Genomic DNA, 7,774 nt, shown 5'->3' with positions numbered 1-7,774 from the left:
GGGATTAGGGTTAACAATGATTAGAGTTTCACTAATTACTCTAAGCATCCCTAAGTACTATAATTTACAATAGCACACCATCTCATAATAATTTCACAGTTTCACCACCAAGTTTATATATTTGTCAAGTCTTTCAATATTTAACAAACAATCATGCACAATCACACAATACAATTCATTGCATCAAAGCGTATACAATTCCATAGCAACTAATTGTGCAAATAAACAACTAAACAATAAATGAACGTGCAATAAATGCGAAATAGAAATCTTGGAAATTCGAGTTGTCACACTTCTAATCTTCTGTCTTGAGTTTAACTTGACTATTGACTTGTTAACCAGCTCTTTTGCAATCCAGCACTTTTGGTTTCTATACTTTGAAGGCAACGGTTATGTAATAGGGATTGGGCAGTTGATGCCTTCAAGGGGGAAACTTTTGGACCATGGATTGTATCTTAACTTATTCCATCAGGCAAGGATGATGGTTCCCTTGGGTTTTGGCTTTCATCATCAGCAGATCTTACATAACCCTACAATGGTTTCTGATCAAATTTCTTAAAGTCTTTTGGAATATTTTGGAGCCTTTTTTTTCTAAAGATCTTTGCTCAATTCCATGCCAAACCTCATGTTAGTCGTAGATGCAATTTCTCTTTTATTGCTCTTATTCCAAAAATTAAAGACCCTAAAGAGGTAAAAAAAATAACCAATTTCTAGCATTGGCTTAATGATGAAAGTTATCTCTAAAGTCCTCGTGAATAGGTTAAAACCTATAATCCTATGCCTTGTTTCCCCGGTTTAATCGGGCTTCATAGGAGGAAGATCCATACTTGACAGGCCTCTCATTCTAAGTGAGGTTATTTCATGGGATAAAATGCAAAAAAAAAAAAAAAAAAAAAATCTTATTTTCAAGGTGTATTTTCAAAAGGCTTACGACACAGTTAATTAGGACTTTCTCTTGGATGTCATTAAAGGTATGAACTTTCCCCCTCTTTGGAGAAAATGGATGGCTATTTGTTTGAAGTCGAGGAAGTTTTTGGTTCTTGTCAATGGCTCCCCAACCGCCGGGTTCAAACTCTTTAGGGGTCTTCGTCAAGGAGACCCGATTTCTCCCTTCTTGTCAGTGGTCATCTTGCAAGCATTAAAGAAGACTATGAAGAAAGTGGTGACAACGGAGGTGTTTAAAGGTCTTGTTTTGCCTAACGGGGGTCCCACTTTAAAATACCTATGCTACGCCAATGATGTAGTCTTTATTGGAGAATGATCCAAAGAAAAAAGTTATGCTTACGATCCCGGAGTGAACGAAGAGAAGGTAAAGAACATGACAAGTCTTATCCTTTATAAAGTCAGTATATTTCTGTTTACTTTCCTTGGTCTTCTGATATCAAAAAAGAGACACGGGGTCGTGCCTTCTGACACACGGGGCCGTGTGTGCATACGGACTGACACAGATCAATTAATGAAGACAGAGAATGAAGAACACGGGGCCGTGCCCTTTGGGCACGGGGCCGTGTGAAGAGCATGTTTCCAGCTATAAATAGGGGTGTTTGGTTCACTTCCAACTCATCCCTTGGCAAACCACTTCTCTCCCACTTGCCACCATTCCACCAACACCATCATCCCCCACATTCCTCCATTATCCACCTTTGGAAACGTATATCTTGGGGTCCAAGATTGATCGTAAGAGTTCTTGTCAATTAAAGGCCATGCTTGGCTAATCTCTTACATCACTTGGTGATGACAAATCTTTTATGTATTACTTTTGGTTTCCAAGATTTGGCTACTTTTTATTTGGGTTTGTATTAATGACTTTAAAAAATAGTTTTTTTTATATTGAAAGTGAACTTTACTCTATCATTTCTTCATGTTTTGTTGATTCACTCATTCGTATCTTTACGGTCTTTATCAAGCATGTTAATTGCCTTCAGTGTATAGATCCTACGATGACTTGATTCAGGCTTATTAGCACTTCTCTTGAAGCAGATAGCATCAAATCAGGAGAAGTAAGAACGGCTTGAATCCCTTATAAATAAACTACTATTAAAACTTTAACACGGCCTTGCGGGACTGTATCCCTGCTGACTCGGACCAGTATGGCCGAGGGTAGCGTTGCCTCCAAAAGAGGGACATGCCACATTTTGCATTAATAACTTACTTAATTATCTTTCAATAAATCGGCCTTGCGGGACTGTATCCGTGCTGAATCAGAACAATATGGCTGAGGGTAGTGTTGCCTCCAAAAGAGGGACATGCCACTAAGATAATCTCTTTAAAAGCCCAAAGTGCGGAAATCATCAAAGGATACGTAAAAGAGGAGTCAGAACCAAGTGATTCTATCTTATTTATTGTTTTTTCTAACATTTTATTTTATTTTATCCTTTTTAAACTAACATCTTTTCTCAAAATTTTTGTTAGATTAGACGTTGACGATATTCCGGTATTAAAAGCTCTTGTGTCCTTGGATGACCTCGGTATCTTACTATCACTATATTACGTCAATGCTGGGTGTACTTGCCCTAACGTGTTGTAGAGAGTAATTGTATTGTATCGTATTTTATAAATTTAAAGTTTGATAAAATATATCAAAAATTATAACACACATGCACCATGTCATCTTCCTTTGGGGGGTAAACATCAAATATTGGAAGCCAAATGTTGATAAGTTTAACAACAAATTTAGCGGATGGAAGGCAAAAAAATCTCTCTTTGACGGGTAGAGTTACTCTCACTAAAGTGGTCCTTGATGTCATCCCAAATTACTGCTTTTCTCTTTTCAAAGCTCCTAAAAGTGTGATAAATTCATTAGAGAAAATTAGAAATAATTTTGTTTGGGGTAACATGAATGGAAGAAAAAAGATTAAATAGGTTGGGTGGGAAAAAATGTTCCGGCCGAAAAGCACGGGGGATTGGGAATTGGCGATATTCGATCTCTGAAAATTTCTCTTCTTACTAAGTGGTGGTGGATGTATAAAATGAGCAAATCGGATCTTTGGGCTCGGGTTGTGCAAACCATTCATCAAAAGAAAAACTATTATAAACCATTCCCTTTTAATAACAAAACTGGCGGGTACATCGTAAGCATTGAATGGATTAGTCCAAACGTTATATGATCCATTAACCATATGAAAACACACATTTCGACGTATCCAGTTGAACTCAGTGTAACCTGTATAAGCATTGTGATTGGATCAAACGTAAAATAAATGAAACTAATATCGTACAATCATAACGTATTATATGTATTATATGTGACCCAACTTATACAAAGAAAACGTAACGGGTATGAAGGAAAATATGCACATGTAATCGAAAGTGATTAATTAGAGCTTTTGAAAAAAGGGGAAAAAAAGAAACCATAATTTGACTCCACTCGGTTCGAAACAAACTTTACGAAACGTACATAAAATAAGCACGAAAATATATTATATTTCACCTGAATCATTTCCCAAAAAAGTTTACGTCAAAACGTAGAACTTAAATTTATATGAAAACGTACATAGAAATAAGCACGTAAAAATGGTTTCTTTAAACGAAAACGTATTATATTTGACCTGACTCGTCTATAAAAAAAGTTTACATTGGAATGTAGAAGAAATCATATTTACACATACGCGTACATAAAATAAGCACGTAAAAAATAGTTTTTTAAGTAAAGGAAGTATAGGGGTAAACCGAAACAAAAAATTAGTAAAAAATTTAATAGGTTAAAAACGTTCGTAAAACTGTGCCAAGTAGCAGCAATGCCACAACCACATTGACTCTCAACATTGTAAAAATAAAATAGATAAATGGTAAAAATTACACGGAACGAAAAGCAGACTAAAATCGTTGAACCACGCACACCCGTTACAGTGTCTTAATACGAAGAAATTAACCAAAAACGTAAAACGTAGAAAATAATATCTTAGTCGATCTACAACCCGTCCGTTGTGGCGAACTTTTCAAAAGGGGAAAATGGACGCGTTGCGACGGGTCAGTCAAGTATGAAAAAATAGAACAAAAACGTTGAAACTCACATGCACGCTACGACATGTTAACTCACAAAATTTAGAACGACGTGAAAGATAAAAAGTATGGGGTACGAAAGTTGTAGATAATAAAGTGTTGTGTTAAATTAGAAAAGTTGGAAAAAGTTGGGGTAAAAGTAAAAAAAAAAGTGAAAATGGGTTAAAATGTAAAATATGAATTGTTTGGGTTAGAAGTGAAAAAATCAAGTTTTTTTTTTTTTGAAGCACTCTCTAAGCCAAAGATACAAGTAATGATGTACATAGTAGTTGCTTATTAATATATGGAATATAGAATAATATATGGAATAATAGTGGGTGTATGGAAGGATAGGTATTGTTGAGAAGGATATGTCCACTTAAGAATAGATTTATTTAAAGATTAATCCAAGATAGCAGAGAATAGATTTATTTAAAGATTAATTCTAGCTAGCAGATAGCTACGGTTGTTGGGTGTGTGAGAATTGGGTCGGAGATAAAATGGGTTGGGCTGTGGGCTCGCAACCTAGTGACTGGGCCTGAAGTGAGTCAAATGATGAAGCTTATATTATAAGGATGCTTGATGGGGATTAATTGGGTAAATAAAGAGAATGAGTGGACTTGGCATGGAGCAGATTCGATCACCCTGTCAGTGGGTATTTTGAGATAAAAAAAAATATGTGATTTTCATTGCAACAATAATACAAATAATAGCTGGTCTCTTTGGAACAACTAGTGGGTTACCCTGCGTTTCGCAGCGGTACCACCCTATTTTTAACAAATTTAAATGGAAACGTATACGCAATTGATGTTTTCGGCCGACATACCAATATCAATGTTTTCGGTCGTTGACGTAAGTTCGGTTCATCATGGTACCGCTACGGCCACCGTAAGGCACGTTGCAGTGACATACTCGTAATTTTAAAATACATCGTATATTAAAGGTTATAAGAAAAAACAAAATATACTCAAAATTAATTATAATAAAAAACTAAATCTTTAAAAAAATTGTAAATTTGCAAAACGCGAACTCGGTCGTAAATTATAAAAACAAAAATCGATATCGGTACTGCTATTGTTCGGTCGGTATCAAGCTGGTTTATTTTGTTACATGTACAATACCGAATACGATTAAAAATTAAAAAGAAAAAAAATACAAAAACCCCAAAAATACAAAAAAGAAAAAAGAAATTCACAAAAGGACAAAAGGTGCATGTAGCTAAAAAGTTCATCCATTATATATACTAGGATTTTTACTCGCCGCGCGTTGCGGCGGCGCTGTTGTACGTGACGCGATAACAATCAACACGACTCGTTTTCGAACTAAATTTACGTTAAAGTGTGAATAATCCAAATTCATACCATTGAATGAAAATGTATTTGACCCGACTTGTTTCAAACAAAATTTACTTGAAACGTAGACCAACTCAATATGCACACAAAATATACACGTGTGTTGGCGTTGTACGCAACGTGATAAAGGGTCTAGACTATAATCGACCCTGCTCGTTTCTGAAGTAAACTTTCGTTGAAACGTATAGTAACTCAAATTTATCTTGTCGAATGAAAACGTATTATATTTAATCCGATTTATTTCCAAACAAAATTTGCGACAAAACGAAGTGCAACTCAAAATGTACATAAAAATAAAACTTTATATCGTTGACTCGCCTTGTTTTGAAACAAAAATTACATTAAAGTGTATTCAACAAAAAACATTTTCGAATACATTAGATTATGAAATAGTGATGTATAAGAATGAAAAGAAAAAAAAAAAGATGAATAAAGAAAAACATGTCATCACCACAAACACACATGTCTCTAGAAAAAACAAAAAGATAGTTAAAAACCCAATTGTGCTTTAAGAGTAAAACAAAATAATATGAGATTAGGGTTGGTGGTACTGTAGTCACCACCTTTATCTTTAAGAGTTAAATGCTTGGTTGGTCCCTGTGGTTTTCAAAAATTGCAGACTTTGTCCTAGTGGTTTACTAATTACACGCTTGGTCCCAAAACTTGTCAAAAATGCACTCGGTTGGTCCCTAGCCCTAACATCAGTTAAATTTTCAGTTAAGTCCATGTTAAATGACCAAAATACCCTTACTTATTAACTCTCTTGATAATCCCTCATTACTAGTTACAAGCTACCATCCCTCATCATCACCAACTCCATTGTTATTCCTCCAAGATCTCTCTCACATCATTCACATCGATTTCTTTATTACTGACACTTGTTTTAGCTTCACATACCTGATTTCTGATTGACGAGATCTTGTTTTAGCTTTTTCTCACTAAAAATCCCCAAAACACTTACGGAATCTTCAACGTTGCTGAATTGTTGGATAATGATGACAGTTTGGGGGATGTATAACTACTGAAGAATGGATTGTTGAACATGATGCAGGGTTTGATTGTAGCGGTGAGATTGTGGTGGTCTGTTGGACCGAACCAGGATCAGATCTTGAGCGACTTTTTACTACTCCCCTTAGCTTGTGTTGCCACTTCATCCATGGCCGAATCAAATGTTTTATTGGAGACGTCGTGATTGAGGGATGTCGTGGTTCCATTTTGAACCAGCTGAGTTGACTACTCAAGCCCAAAATCGGTGTTGGATGTAGTGACCGAAGGTGCAACGGTGTTTCGAGGGCCGAGATTGTGAGCCGCCACATCCAATTTTGGGTTACGTTTGAAGTCAAACTCCCCTAAATCAAGTTGAAGTCTGGAGCATCGGATTTCGATTCCGTACAAATGATAATTGAGGTGGGTTTTAATTAGGATTGAAATTAGGGGTTTTTGATATGGGTTTTGAAACTGGGGAGAGGTTGTGGGCTGTGTTGTGCTAGTCGGCTGATGGTGGTGAACCAGTGGTGGCGGTGGTTAGGTGGTGGTGGTGTCACTAGATGGTGGCAGGTGGAGTGGTGGTTGATAGGGAAAGGAAGAGATGAGAAAGAGGTTGAAGAAGATGAGTTCTTTATATATTTTTTTATTTCTTTTAATTATTCAGGGGTAATATAGTCATTTCACACATAGTTAACTGATAAATTTAACTGATGTTAGGGCTGGGGACCAACCGAGTGCATTTTTGACAAGTTTTGGAACCAAGCGTGTAATTAGTAAACCACTAGGACCAAATCTGCAATTTTTGAAAACCACAAGGACCAACCAAGTATTTAACTCTATCTTTAATATATAGTTACTATAATAATAAAATAATAATAGAATAATTAGATACCATCAAAAATTAATATATTCGGGTGGAGGATCTCGATGAATAAAATCTCGTCCAAGGTAGAGTTAGCAAAAAGAGGGGTCTAAAGCCATTTGGTGGGCGATTTTCACATGGCTTAAAATTCCTTTTCCAAATCAGATTAGTCTCACAAAACAACTTCTAGAGATAGCCACATACATGAACGGATCAAAGACATGGATGAAAATTACTGGAGCAATTTGACAAGTAACGACATGGGAAATATGAAAGGCAAGAAATGAAAGCATCTTGAACGACAAAAAAAATGCATTTCAATCGAACATGGAAACAATTAAAGAGAACTCTTTCCTACTAGATCAAAATTTGTAACCATAAGTGGGATAGGTGAACTGATTTCAATATTCAAGATGTAATTGTGTAATTTTCAGGATTTCAGTTACTTGTTGGTCCGTTTTCTATATTATATATAGAAGTTTCTTCGTTAAAAAGTCGATACAAATAAATTTGAAATAGCTTAGAAATTGTCAAAATAATTTTGCATAAAATAATAATAATAATAATAAAAGTAAACAGATATTTTACCCCA

This window comes from Helianthus annuus, chromosome 15, assembly GCF_002127325.2.
Source record: "Helianthus annuus cultivar XRQ/B chromosome 15, HanXRQr2.0-SUNRISE, whole genome shotgun sequence".
NCBI lineage: Eukaryota > Viridiplantae > Streptophyta > Magnoliopsida > Asterales > Asteraceae > Helianthus > Helianthus annuus.
The sequence above is the reverse complement of the archived record's forward strand: the minus strand, read 5'-3'. Positions refer to the sequence as shown.